The 16,126-nt window shown below is 30.3% G+C and overlaps 1 long non-coding RNA gene across 4 annotated transcripts in view; it reads right to left on the minus strand.

Moving 5' to 3' along the window:
* The window catches only part of LOC107447262 (uncharacterized), a 163,909-nt gene extending 151,136 nt beyond the window's left edge, over positions 1–12,773 (minus strand). For all 4 annotated transcript variants that reach the window (XR_011636880.1, XR_011636881.1, XR_002376562.3 and 1 more), the window contains exon 1: positions 12,577–12,773. This is a non-coding gene — a long non-coding RNA (uncharacterized lncRNA). The remainder of the gene's footprint in view (positions 1–12,576) is intronic.
* Between the last annotated feature and the right edge of the window lie 3,353 nt (positions 12,774–16,126).

Here is a 16,126-nt window from a genome sequence, read left to right on the forward strand (position 1 = left end):
CAGTTTTAAGTCTCAACTAATTAAAATGAAATGAAATGGAGGTGAGCCACGAACCCAACAGATGGCAGCACTAGAAATTTCACAAATTAATGTAAACGAAATAATATAGTCTAACGAAATTTATGAAGACATGCAAATAAAACTTATAAGTGATTATACATTATTTTATGATTATACATTTAAAGCATAATTTTTGATATTTTTTGTACCTTATCGAAACCGTAAAATATATATGGAGATCTAAAATTTCTTTTAAACAGGTATATATATATATACACAAATTATAATATTTTCTTACTATCTTTCTTGATCTTGGAAAATGGAGTTACAGTTTTTAAGAAGTGCCTAAAACAAGAACATTCATCTTGTTTAAAGCGAAAAAGTGTTTTTGAAAAGTAATATTTAAAAGAAACAAGTTTATTCCTAATCATTAACACTTGCTTAAAGATGCAAATATTTCTTAAATAAATAGTATTTTAGTTTATTTTTTTCCCCTTTTCTTTAAATAATTTTTTCTTCTGAAAGAAAATTTTTGGATTTGCCGTTAGGGATGTATGAGATAGCAGCCCAGGGCTCGGCCAGTTAAAAAAAATCTTCCTCACTATTGGAAATCTACATGATTTATTATCTAATTTCAAAATTCGATTTTTTTTGTTTCAAAATATCACTGAATTGAAAGTGATTTCAAACATTTGCACAGAAACCTCTCTCTTATGGTAATCAATATTTTTTTATAAGAGTTTTTCTATAACACAGTATAATACAAGTTCATCTTAAACTGAAATTTTATTGGAAAATGAGAGTTTAATTCTTTTCTTTTAAATGAAATCATCAGTGAAATTTAACGCTAAGAAAAAAACTTTAAAAAATTTCAAACATTTGCACTGTGAAACTTAGAATTTTTTCAATTTTTTTTTATATTAGTCATTTTATTAAATGTTTACACGCACTTTGTTGCGTAGCAACTTTGATCAGGGTTGGATTAAGGAAGCTATAGAGGGACCTAGGGCTAATGTGTAACTTGGCAACCTATCTATATCAAATTAGCTAAGCTTTTCTTATATTCAGAAATATTTAAACTTTTTATGAAATTCAACTCAAGTTAAACCTTTTAAAAGAAAAAAATTCTTAAAAAAAGGTTTCGTTTTTCAAAAATAATTACATTAAACATTAAAAGTCAGCCAAGTGACTATGTCTGCAAAAACATAATGTATGAAACTATAAATGCTAAGTATTAAAAGAACTTAATAAGAATAATCCAACTTGCAAATTTTAAAAATTGAAAGAAACAAATTAAAATTTTCAGTTATTATGAAACATACAAATTTTTTTCCAAACAAACACCTGTAAGAAATTTGCATGTTTTTTAGACGGATATAGAAAATTAGAAAAATCAAACACTTTGTGGTTTAAAGCAAACGAAGATAACAGATAAAATTAGCGAGTTGGGTGATTGGTGGTGAAGGAAATAACATGGTCAGGTATCATTAATTTCTTCGTTTCACCGAATTTTACACTCAAATTCTATAATACATTTTTAATGATTCGAAATAAAAATTGTAAAATAAAACGCTTGATAATGTATAATAAATTCTTATAAAATTACACAATTCAATTTCATTTCTTAAAATTTAGATATCCTTTCTTGGGTTCTTTTGGGAGCCTGGGACTTCAGCACCACTATTCCCCTTTTTAATCTGGCCCTATTTGTGATGAAAAATAAGCTGCTGTTTGATTAATTAAAATTTGCCTACCGGACTGCGTAGGGGTCAGGAAACTGACCTTGCATCAGGAAGGTTCTGGGTTTGAATCCCGGCAACAGTATTAATTAAATCTGGTTTTTGCCCAAAGCATCACAGTAAATTGGTAGTGCATGGTGTCTAAAGTTAATGCTCCATTTATGCGTCGTAATTTCCATTTTTGAAATTAAGCTAAATAAATACTTGATTTATTAAAAAAAAGTATGATCAGTTAACGATCAGTTAACGATTAGTTAATGGGAGTTAAAAATTAGTTTATGATCTTAATGTAATGAAAATTTTATTTTAACTGAGGATTACATATAAATCCTTATTCGGAAAATCTGAAATTATTTAATCTGAATTGTGAAAAATTTTTTTTTAGAAATTTTTTTTTTTAAAAAAAAAAAAATCTTGTTATTACTTCCGATCAAGAATTGTTTTGTTTTACATTTCTTCTCTTAACTATTCTTAATATTTAAACATAAAATAATTTCAAAAAAACGAAATTCTAATACATTTACGAAAACACTTTTTCGAAGTAGCAGAATAGAAATTAAAAATATAGCTAGAACTGAAAATTAAAAATTTAGTTCTAAAAATTGAAACAAGGCAAAAGAATAAATAAAATAAGTAGAAAAAATAGTATTATAAAAATGTTCGCACAGAATATAGGAAGAGCGAATTCCTAAAAGTTCTCTTTAGCTGCAAAGCTCTTACTGAAATGTTTTTTTTTTTTTTTTTTTATGANTTCTATTTTTTTTTTTTTTTTTTCATTTTCATTTTCAATTAACGACGGCAGTTTATATCTAATATAAAATTCATTTATGATAACAGATCTAGACTATCAGACCAAACTGTTATTTTCTAACCATGAATAAAATTAGAATTATTTTTCGAACTTGGAGTCTATTATTCACGCATACATTCGATCAAAGGAGTGATTAGAAAACATTAAATTCTGATTGAATTTTTCGATGCTGATTTCAGAAAAAAAAATAGTGAAAATATTATATGGATGACAAGTTTTATTTTTTAGCAATTAAAAATATCAATTTTCGTTTTAACAAATCCTTTGTATTGAAATAAAGAAAAAGGAACAGACGTTTAATACCATCATTACTGGCTAGACTAGTTTGAGATGTGCAAACACATAAAAACTAATTTTTTCAAACAATATCATGTGCCTATATTTTTGATTGATTTTAGTTCAAAAGGGGACGTATTCGAGTTAAAAAACTCAAAATATTCCTATCTAGACAACTAAAGTATTGTAAGTAACCTACTTTGTTACTCTGAATTAAATATTATATAGCTCATTTGCTACGTGTTTAGCAATGCTTTAGTAAAAATCAGATCTATTTCTCAAAATTAAGATAAGAGCAGCAGGCAGTACAGGGGATATAGTATTCGTCTCTCACTTAGGGGACGCAGGTTCGAATCCCAGCGGTGGCTGGTTGATACAAATTCAGTTCCTGGCTCACACCGATGACAGTGCTCAAGTAAAATATTCTCGGTAGTATATGGATCATGTGTTAAATTTCCCTTGCCGTCAGACTAATCATAGGAGGTTTTCCTTTTCATGTAACGTAAATGTGGGTTAGTTCCATCTAAATGTTTTCCACGAAGAATAGTTTGTCCCAATGCTTGATCCATGAGTTCCATTTTATTTCATTTTATAATTGTCGTGTAACAGCTGACCCAATTTTTGACTTTACTAGAACTAATGTTCAACTCCGTAGTCTCGTAATTTTGAACCCAATCTAGAAGACAAGGGAACTCCTGGATCAAGTATTAAGATAAAATTGCCTTTGTGGAGGACGTTTTGGTGGAATTAACCCGAATTTGCGTTACATGGAGAGGAAGATCACGAGAACCTTCCACGGTTAGCCTGACGGCGAAGGGATTCTAACCCATGAGCTGTCTACCGATGAGGATATATCACGTCAGCACTGTAGTCGGTGCAAGTCGGATGTAGATCGTATCGATCAGCCATCACTGGGATTCGAACCCGGTTCATCTCATTGGAAGGCGAACGCTCTATCCCAGTGGTTAACAACTGGCTGCCCGCGGGCCACTTCCGGCCCGCGAACTAAAATACATTAGTTGTCATTTTTTTGGTGACAATTTTCGTAAAAAATCTATATGGGTTTAAAATCCTTTTTTTTCGTTAAAAAAACCTAATTTCTTCGTTTCTGTGAAATTTAACAATCCAACGGTGCAAAAAAATATTTTAATTTGTGATTCAATACTTTTGTTTTGTACAACTTGATTAAAATCTGACAGTAATATTTAATGTTCCTTCAAACATAAAAGAGTCCTATATAAAATTTTTATAAAGTTGCGGCCCGCCATTTGACTGGTGTTTTTAATCGCGGCCCCGGCCTTATGTAAGTTGGAAACCCCTGATCTATCTCCTTAGCCATCACGGGTCCCAGGAGTTCGATTGTCTTCTGGGTTGGGTTCGAAATTACAAGGCTCAGGAGTTAAACATTGATAGTGGTAAACTAAGAATTGGGTCTGCTTTTCAACGCTGGTTATAAAATAATTACCTTATTTTAACAAAAAATAATTACCTTATTTACCTTATTAAAACATAACAACATTTATCGTGAATTATTTGTAATTTGGAGCAAAAGTTATTCAGCAGCTTTTTTAATTATAGTTTTGTGTAATTTACAAGCATAATAATTTATTGATCTAATTATTTCTTGTTATTGCTCTTCGGTAATTACCTTTCATAACGACAAAGGTACCTAAAGAACTCTTATTCACACAGTATAAAAGAATTTCGTTCCTCGTAATTTAGCAATAACTGTATGAAGAGTTCGATTGAAAAACAATTTTGCGACAAATATGTAATATCCAGCAAAATTAACGGACCTAGAGTCAAACTCAAGTGTATAAAAAAGATTGGGTCATCGTTTCTAAGAGAGTTTTATCTATTCCTTTTGTTATCATTCGATTAGCCGTATAAATATCTTCTATTTTTTTCTGGCTTTTCTCCAAAAGCCAATTTCTAAAGCTACCATTCTTTATATTTTTGTTGGAAAACGCCTATTTCTGAGACAAATAAGTAAACATGATAGATATCATTTTTGTATACCCTTCTTTGATTGTTTTTCTTGACTTAAGAAAATTGTTATTAAAAATTAAAAGAGAATTTTGCTTTTTAAAAGGATGTAATAATTTAGAGCGGATTCTGAGGTAAAAAAAAAAAAAAAATTCGAGCCGTTTTTTTCTTGTTACGTATGAAATATTTTAAGATCTGTTTTGAAACGTTTTAATCAATTTTGTTCTTTTTTTAAAGAAAGTTTTTAGTATGTGTTATTTAATTAACAATAAATATTTTTAATTTTTGCGAAATTGATTGATTTTTCTAATTAAATACAAAGTGTACATACTACCGAGTTCAATGATCTTAATCTCTTACATAAACTATTCAAAAGTCTATTTAGCTAAGAAAAGTGATTTTTTTAAAGAATTAAAACTAATTTAATCATTATCATTCCCTCATTAATTAAAATCAAACGTTTTTGTACAAGACTTGATAAAAAAAACAACAATGTTAAAGTGTCAAAACTAACGGAAGACATTGAAATCAAAAACACAAAAAAAGTTTTGAAAATTAACAATGGAGGAATATTTAAAAAAGAAAAATACAACATATTATAAAGAGGGGAAGAAAAACTGATGAGAGTTGAAAAAATATTGATTGCATAATGCATATTCGATTGTCATGTCATTACTACAGCACAAAGTCAGGAACTGAATCGTTCGAGAAGAAAAAAAATTTAAACGATAAAAACCACAAGTATTCATCGATCTTAATCTGAGAGATGGGTCGAAACAGTGCAATCAAGGCTTGTCTAATTGAAGCTAATTAGAAAAAGCGATTATAAGTGCAAAAAATAAATCAAACATTTCTTTAATTAAAGAATTCCTTTTCTGATATATTTAAATTACTTTTTTGTTTGATCAGAGCATTGAGTGCTTATGGAATGTCATTATTGCATAAGTATTTGAGATCAAAATTGATAAAATCTATAATTCTTAATTACGAATGGTTTGAAAATTATTTAAAAAAAGATTTATGTAGTTTGTGAAATACGAATATAAAAGTGCATAATAATATTTTGAGATAAAGATTTTTCATCATGACAATCCTGAAATATTTTTATAATTCGTGTCAAAAATTAAGTAAAAAAAGTACTCACAAAAGGATCTCAAATTACCTTTTAGCAAGGAAAAAAACAAGGGTAATTGCAAGGGTACTTATACTTCAAGAAGAAGACCACAATGCCCACACATGTGTTCTATGACGTCAGCTCCAGCTCCTCGTTTATAAGCAAAATGGCGTGGTAAATTTGAGCTAAGTTTCTCCACATGAGTCAGAATGTTGATTAACGTGAAATCGATAAAATACAGCTCCGTATCGCACATCGAATTTGTTAAAATATAGCTCCTTTTCGTCTACCTTTTTCATTTAAATTAGATTTATTTTTTGCATATGTATTTTATCGTGTAACCGTGATATATTTTTGTCTCGTGTACTCGGCAACTTCGATGCATAATTAGTTTATGTTCTACATGATTTCGAGCATGTCTTTGTGTTCAGTAATATATAATGAAAGTATTGTAATCTTTATGAAAGAATCTTTGTGTAAGAATATAGAATGTGTCAGTTAAGAGAATTGATACTTGACGTGCTTGGCTTGCTCGAAATAGAATGGAAAGAACAGTTGCAAGCGTGAGCAAATGCCACGCTTTAACAACCAATCAGGATCGACATACCCACACTATGTCAACTGCAGGCATCCCAGAGATTGATCGTTCTCTAGTTCAGGTCAAAATTATGATTTGTGGATGAATGATGGGATTTATGAAAGGGTCTACCCAATAAACGGACTGCGGCGTGTAAGAAGTTGAAGTCGTATTCTTGGCCACAGATGGCGACACTGAGAAACAAGAAACGCACCCTCTGCCCTAAATTCGCTTGGTTTCAATAAGTAAGCTTGCTGGTATTGGTAAGTGGCATTAGGAACAGCGTTTATTTCAAAATTTGTTGAACCTTTAATAGCAAAATTTTTCCAGAACGAAGTAGATTCAAAAACTCGATTTTTAATGAATCTCAGAGAATAAAAACATAAAAAACTGTTTCGAAACTACACGCGAATCTACTAAATCAAGTAAAAACTTCCTTGATTAAATATTCTATTCACATTTCAGCTATTTCATACAAAAGGAATGAGTAAAAATCGATTCTCGAATATCTCTTTATATTTTAGTTTCACTATTTTGTTATATTGGTATACTATTACATTGGTATGATTAACATCTATTAATATTTCCGTGATACCATTCTATTGTATTGGTATACTATTCTAATAATACTTCAGTTCTTATTTGTGGCTTTAAGAAATTAATGACCTTGATATACTCATTTCAAATACTCTATGATAGCTCAAATTTAATTTAAGACTATGTTGTTAACTATGTTGGTACATGAAATACAGCTTTTTTGTGAATATATGATGCTATTTTCATAACTGCTGTGATGTTTATAACAGCATTTATTTCTGCGAGTAAGGTCAAATTTAACTTATCTTTAGGTAGCACGCTCTACGATAATTTTGAAAAAGGCGTAAAACATGTATACAAAGAAAAGTCGCAGTTATATAAAAATGGAAATCATTTGTCATCAAATTTTCAACAATAGGCAGATTTCTCCCTTTTACGTTATATTTTGTTCACTCCCGTAGGTAAAACCTGAAGTAATTGCATATGTGCACTTGAAGTGCGCATGTATCAATTCTGGTGAACTGAGCATGCGTGAAAAAATATCAAACTTACTTAAATTAAAATAAAAGATTTTAAGAACCTGTTAATAAAAACGCAAACGTGGTGGAATATCATTTCAACTTCCACAACAATACTAAAACAAACATTTACAATAGAAGTGAGCATTATGGAAGCTAAACTTTTTTCAACTTAATTATATAATTAAAATGAATGTATCCTACTATTTCAAATAACGAAAAAATATTTAGTTTCTCTAGTGCAATTAGACAAACCGCTAATTTTTTTGTTGTTTTATTATTAAATCAACCAATTGTTGAATAATCGCACGATTCATTTTAACATATTGCTATAACGAATTGCCTTTTTTCATTTTGTGATGGCATTTTTCTTGATCTGTCTGTCATGTTTTTAATTCGAAAGGAAGCTTAAACAAAAAACAACAGTCAACCGTTATAAACAGCGTGCTTGCAGCTTTGTAAATACACGCCAACAAAATGTAAAGACTTAGAATTTTTTTTAAAAAAAATGAGCAGTTTCTTGAAATATTACGTACGGAAGCGTAGAGTAACGTAAATTTGAAAAAATTCCCTCCTTAAAAAGTTATTCTAACGCTGCATTATCTGAGTTAACATAAATTTTCAAAAATTGAGGATTTCAAATTGATTTCGATAATTTTCATATAGTGAGAAAATCTCGCCAAATGAATAATTTTTAAAATGTTTTTTAACTTTTAATACATTTGAGTTATTGCTTCGTTCTAAAGCCCAATAAATTCTTTGGGGTAAAATATTCAATATAATTTAAAATTATAGCTTTTCTTCAAATGTAAGAAATTAAAACAGACGCTTTTTCGTTATTTTTCTCCGCGATTGAGCTCCGAAGAGCACCGTTAAGACAAAGTTGCTTCAAAAATTATATATTTATTGCATGAAGAATAAAAGATTGAGAAACGAGTCACATACATTATCCATATTTATTATATACAACTAGTTCTTCTGTTGACTAAGCCTTAAATTAAAAACTAGTTTCTACATAAAAGGTTTTACTAGCGGATAAACATCAAAGCATTTAGATTCGCTTTTGAAAAGATATTGTAACCCTAGCCGGTAATGAATACTTTTCAAGTGGTTGTAAATAAATAAAAAAAAAACTACGATCAAATTTGATTTTAGAAGATTGAAACTAATATATCTTTCATTTAAATTCTAAAAGAATCAATAGGCAGGTAAAGGTCTATAAGATTTACTTTACTTATACACAAAATGAGTTATAATTTTTACATAAATATCACACATCGAGAAAGATGTGCAAAGGATAATTTTTTTTGTGCAGTTCATTATAAATTTTATTTCTCGACTATTTAACCAAATTAACAGTACAATATGAAATCAATTCTGTTCCTAAACTAAAAAAATCCTTTTTTTTTATTGCGCTTTAAAAACCAGCCCATTTAGAATTAGTTAAAAACGAATAATCAAGTAAAGATCCAATCAAAAGTAAATATTCCTAACCAATCCTGAAAAGGGAACTCAAACGATCTCCACTTACTCATTTAACCCAACTGGTCAAACGCTATCTTAAACTTCTTAGTCAGGACTTTTCCAGCAGTTGGGACCTAAAAAGTAATTATCAGATAGCAGTACTCTTCCCAAATAGATGTTCCAAAAAAAAGGGAAGGGTCGGAAATACTTTTAATCTTAACTCTACATTTTAAGAAAAGAAAAAGGCAATTCATAAACACTTGAACTAAAATGAATATTAAATTAAATAAGTTAAATTTGAGTATAAATCAAGTTACGATACAATTAAATATATCGTAACCATACATCAAGTCTATGTCTGTCGACTTTTCCTGAAGAGTGAATGACATTAAACGGAAATCTCTAGTTATTTCAAGAAAAATCAATGAAAGAGGTAACTATACATTGATTTTAATATTAAATCTTTGTAATTATTATAACAGATAGACAATATATTGCAATTAAAAAATATTCACCACGCGTTAATGAAATAAAAAAAAATATTGTTCGATTTTGGAAAACATATTTATTCCTATTTGCTTTGTTTTTATTCCAAAAATGGATTAAAAATTGATCAACAGCGATGTATTAGAATCTCGCAGAAAACGAGTTGATGCTCGAAGTAATATAGTCAAAAGCTACACTTCTTCAAAAAGTTGCATTTTTGCAACCAAACTGTTCCTTAATATTGTTTCCAGATAAGGACTAGACATGCTTACGGAATTTCCTATGGATGCATAAGCATAAAATTTAATAATGTGGCTTATCATTAAATTGCCATAAGCTCTTCTTTTAAAACATTTCGTATTTTTTTTCAACTTTTCCTATAGTGTCTTATTAAAATTATTAATAAAACAAAACTTAAAGCAACATTACCTATCAGTCAAAACTTTACCAATATATTAAAAGAGTTTGCCAAGTTATATATTGATATTATATTAAATAGCTCTTTATATGGAAATAAATAAAACTTACTTTTACGTTTTTTTGCTTGAATAGCAAGCTCCAGCTTTCTCATTAATTTTTTAAGCAAAATTAATTAGCGTTGTCTTAGGTACAAAAAAGGCTTTCATAGTTAGTCTTAGATGTTAAAAAAATTGATTAAGAGATATATTGGATATTGCATTTATTAACTAAATGCAATGCTTTTGTCAAAAAAATTTACATTGTTCGTTAAGTCTCTTATTTTCACTCATTTTACGAACTAATTTATTCTATTTTCTTAGTTCTGATAAAATGGGGATGTCTTGATATTTTTTTCCATCTTAATTTTTTATACTCTCTATATTTTTAATTTGAGTATCTTAATAACCAAAAAACAGTAAAAAGAATTATAGAAAAATGTCATTAAATAAAATGGCTGAAAATTTTGCTTTTAAATGAATAGAAACTTTTCAGTTTTGTAGAAAGATTTAAAGACTGATTAACAGAAAATGATAATCAGTATCAACTAATTTATAAAATATTACAGACTGAATGAAGTTCCTAAATTTTTTCAGACTGACTGTATGAAATAATTGAACTTGGCAGACTCTCTGAATGAAACTGAATAGATTGCTTAGACTGACTGATATCATAAATTTATTGATTGAATGTGACCAAATCTGAATGAAGTTGAAATGTTTTGATTGACCGACTGTATGAGCTTTTTGATTGAATGTGTCCAGCTCTAAATGAAGCTAAATATGTTTTTTTTAGTGAGAGAACTAATAAGATAATAAATAGATTGTTTAGACTGATCTATATTATAAATTTATTGATTGAATGTTTTGCTTGACCAACTGTATGAGCTTTTTGATTGAATGTGTTCAACTCTAAATGAAGCTAAATATGTTTCGTTTTGACTGAGGGAACTACTAAAATTGAATTTAGTTTTTTATAATTAAATGAATTTGAGTTTAATACAAAATGGAGAAATGAGCTCATAAAATCGCTCAGTTTTTGTAAGGTGTTTTGGCAAACACTACACTGTAAAAATACCTCAAAATTGAGCAAAAATGCGTCAAAATAACTCAGAAATAAATATGGTTCAATTTGAAAACCCCATGTACTCATTATCGAGTATTTTGAAAATCGTTTGTAATGCAGGAAGAATTCTTTATTCGTGAAATAATTTTGAAATTAAGATAAGTGGAATAAACTTTTATCTAATTGCATTTTATTTTTTATTCTATGATCGGTATAAACTAATAAAATTTGAACTTTGTCTGGTATGATGATGATGCGTCATTTTGTCATCATGTGTCATTTTTCGGATCACACATTTCACTCAATATTGAGTACACTCAATAACTCAAATATGAGTACACGGGTTCGTACTTTCTACAGCATTTTTTGGAGCTATTTTGACGCACTTTTTGCTCAATTTTGAAAGAATTCTTTTACAGTATATTTGTAAATAATTATGTAGCAAACTTTTTAGAAAAAAAATTAAACTTTAACAAAAAGTTTTCGTCTGGCAATATTTTTAAACTGTATAAAAAATATAATACACTTCAGAAAAGTTATCGTAATTCCCTCTTTTTTTAATCAACATATGCGTACAAATGTGTTTCTCACTACATTTAATTTTATCTCTAACAACAGTAGTACAAATCTATATTAGTATAAAATTCAGTGTTTGTTTTTTCACTTCTAATTAATACAAATAGGTGATATCACTTAAAAAACGTATAATATTCATTACTTAATTTGAATTCATCTGAAATGATTCAAAATGGGTGTTTGATTTATCATATCTCATTTTGAACAACAATTAATGTACAATTCACTTTTTTACCAAGTTAAACAAGTACAATGATTATCATCACATTTTATTTAAGTCAGAATTGACATTGGTATTTATTAAGTTGAAAAATTTAGCATAATCTTTAATCTTAAATATTTAATAACAATTAATTCTAAATGTACCATCTTGAATCTTGCAATAATCTTAATTGTTTAGAAAGTAATATATTTTTAAATTTTTTTAACGTAGATCTATAAAGTTGAACTATCGTAATAAGTTCTTGTTCAATTTATCTCTACATAGTTATAATTTAGAATAAGATATCGATGAAAGCTTTGGAAATAAAATAGATCAAGAAATAAAGATTGAGAAAATAAATATATCAAGAAATTCATTTCAGTCAGAAAAATGATTATTATATCATATCGTTAAAAATCCAACAAGAAAAGCGGTTTACATTGATTATTAATGTATTAACTCTTCATTTCTTCAGCGCGTTTTATCAAAATAATGAATTTTTCAATTTTACACAAATACTATACTATACTAAAGTGTACTATATAAAGCCATTTAACAATCAAAATATCGAAACTAATTACAGGAAAATAATTTTAACAATTCTAGGCAACAGTACACTAAGCATTCTACAACGAAATGTTAAATGTTGATTTAGCGCTAAGATCTTAATAATTTGGTAATAGGTTTGACAACTACTCTCTTGTAATAAATCCATGAAAGTGAACTATAATCGGAATTTTTAGTGAAAATAAACTCAAAATGCACTTACATATTGCTGTTTCAATCTGAACTTGATTGCTGATTATTTTATCAGCTGATGTTAAACACAAATGATAAGCTTCTACTTAGCTTTTGAAACCAGTTTACAAGATTCAGGCATGATGAAAATTCACAAGTAATGTAAATTATACTTTTAACATACCAGAGTGGTAAATTTAATTATTATTTATATTTCAGTTTTCTGGAACTTGGTGATGATGATGATTATCGACGATCAGTTTTGGAGCTTTTTGCAATTTCCAGCTTATAGCTCGCTTATTTCCAAGGTGGTGAAGATAGGTGGATGATTATAGTATGCGGATAGATTTTAGGTAATGTATAAGATATTGTAGCTTGCGTTTATCCGTTGTTTCCATAAGGTATGAGAACGACAATGCCCCAGGTCCAAGCAGTATTTTTAGGGTGGTGCGCTGTTGATCAAAGAGAGGGCATTCCAGAATAATGTGATCGATATCGGAGATGGAACCACAGTTGCATTTGTTGTCTGGAGCGAGTCCAAAGCGGAATAACTTTGATTTGGTTGGATAGGATCNTCCTATTGGGGTAAACATTATTGCGTAAGTAGACACTCCACCGGCAGTAGCATATTCGAGTTGTTCTGTGACCGTATCATTAAATTCCAAATTTGTTTCAGAGGACACTTTAATCTTTCGAGAGTAGTGCAGGTTTGTAGACAAATCCATCTCTTCCTCCCTCATGTTGAGGAAAGAAGGGGAAATAATTATACTTGAGAAAACTTGAAATTCGCTTACCTTGTTGTCGCCAACAGTTACTTCGGCCCGCACTAGTGGGCGGTACACAAAATAAGGAAATCAATTTGCTGATATAAATAATCCAAGTTTCTGTATTCCAATGCACAAGATAGTATTTTAATCCAATTTACAATATTTAATCCGCTCACCCGAGATGGATGAAAACAGATGTTGACAAAGTTTCAAACAAAAATTTTCGCTGACGAGAAAACGACCGACACTGACGACTCCCTCCTGGAACTTGGAATCAGCATGTAAAAGACATCATCATTAAAATTTATCAATAGCCAGATACCGTTTACGGCCCTTTTGTAAACAAAATCGTTTGCTTTAGATTAAAAAAAAATTTTTTTTATTGGTATACAACATACATTTGCAGGCTTGTGTGCTTAATTAAGGTTTATAAACCTTTATGAAGTATAAGGACAGATACCACAACACAGAGAAGAACATCACGAAGAATACATCCCTCGAGGCTACGGCGGAATTCGAACCCGCCACCTCCACGCTTAGCAGAGCGTTTGGCGGGAGACACCGCTCGGCCAGGGAGGTCCCTGCTTTAGATTTATTTTCACTAGATCACATACATATTCAGGCTTGTGGGCTTTATATAAAGAAAGGCTTATAAGCCCTTGTCAAGTTGAATTACACCAAGTTCAATTCAGAGAAGGACAGCACAAGGATACAACCAGATTCGAATCCGTTATCCATGCGCTTCAGCGCGTTTATAATTATAAATAGAATAATAATGAAAACTCCTACAGACTCATACTAATTAAATAATAAGTGAAACTTAACTTGATCGTGAATTATTCTGCCTTTCCACCACTCACTCTGGTTTGCATGAAGTTGGGACTTTGATTTTTGCAAAACATGTTTTCTTCTTCCTTGTGTCCCCTATTGTTATTCTTTCTGTTACTGTATCTAAAACCTGTAGGTGGAGTTTGAATCGTAAATAGAAAACTGAAAATTTATGCATAAATTATGTCAAATTATGTACGAGAAACTATTCTAATTAGTAAGTCAGTTTGTGGAAAAAAAATGTTCCAAACTGTAATAAGTGATAAATTCTTGATGAAACCCAATGCTTAATAGAACATCATACGATCGCTATAATAACGAAAGTAATATATCAAGAAATTTTGTTTAGAAATTATATTCAGCAAGCAATCGGGTATTGCACAAGTGACGCCATGTAAGTAAATCGTGGAATTTATCGATTCAGAAGTGAATCGGCTTCGACACACACGCGATACGTCGCTTACAGGTATCCAATTAAATCTGATTTAAAATACATGGTATAATCACTTGACTTCTTTTCGAGTTGCAAGTACCCAATGGGAGATACCGATAGCGATATTTTCTTAATAATTTCTTATTTATTCCCGAATTTTCTTTTGTTAAAAATTCATAATTCCTTATTAATTCCTAATTTATTATTAATATTATTATTTTTTTTAAGAATCAGACTTGAGATGTGACCATTTCATGCTTGGAATCTTAACGGATTCTGTCCTTCAGTCCTTATGTTAGTTAATGTTTTATGCAGAGTAAGCGAGTTCCTCAATATAATCTTATACACTGTAAGAAATTAAGAGAATTTGTTGACTGGGTCGATTATCCCTAGAACTAAAGGACCGATGTTAATGAAATTTTATATGTAAAAACATTGATACAATACAAAACAAATGATCATTCAACAATTATAATACACAGCATAATCATGCACAGCACTAGCTGGAGTCAGAAGGTTAGCAATTGCCACATGACAATTCAGGCAAATTGCCACAGGAAATCATGAACTGCCTTATTTCAAGTATGAAATCTCACTGCAAATCCTGTATATCTGTAAGCGGGGACCATACCTTCTATTAACCCATTTTTTTGTTTATTCTGCAACCACTGTTTCCTACCTTTCGACTCCACTAGTGTAACTCACAATCATGCGTGTGTGAGTTGCAATGGCTTAGGGGATAGACCGCTCGCCTTCCTATGAGGTGCACAGGGTTCGAATCCCAGTCGATATGAATTCCGCATCCGGCTTGCACCGACCACAGTGTTGACGTGAAATATCCTCAGTGGTAGATGGGTCATGGGTTAGAGTCCCCTTGCCGTCAGGCTAACCGTGGGAAGTTCCCGTGGTCTTCCTNCGCGATGGCTCAGGGGATAGACCGTTTGCCTTCCAATGAGGTGCACAGGGTTCGAATCCCAGTCGATATGAATTCCGCCTCCGGCTTGCACCGACCACAGTGCTGACGTGAAATATCCTCAGTGGTAGATGGATCATGGGTTAGAGTCCCCTTGCCGTCAGGCTAACCGTGGGAAGTTCCCGTGGTCTTCCTCTCCATGTAACGCAAGTGCGGGTTAACTCCATCAAGAAGTCCTCCAGGAAGGCAAATTTACCCCAATACTCGATCCAGGAGTTCCATTGTCTTCTGGGTTCAAAATTACAAGACTATGGAGTTGAACATTAGTAGTCGTAAACCCATAAAATTGGGTAAGCTGTTCAATGATGGTTATAAAATCATGAGTGTGTATTGCAATTGTTGAATGGCTATTTGTTTTGTATTGTATCAATGTAGGTATATATCAAATTTCATTGAAATCGCTCAAGTAGTTCTAGAGATAATCAACCAAGTCTGAAAATTCTCCAACACGAGTGTAAGTTGTGGTTAAACATCAATTGAGAAATTAGTAAAACGTTGTTTTACTATCTTAAGAATTTTAGACCAAAAACTTTACAAAGTAAATATATTTGTTTAACTGTAAATTGTATAAGTTAAATTA

The sequence above is a fragment of the Parasteatoda tepidariorum genome, chromosome 5, assembly GCF_043381705.1.
Source record: "Parasteatoda tepidariorum isolate YZ-2023 chromosome 5, CAS_Ptep_4.0, whole genome shotgun sequence".
Taxonomy (NCBI): Eukaryota; Metazoa; Arthropoda; class Arachnida; order Araneae; family Theridiidae; genus Parasteatoda; species Parasteatoda tepidariorum.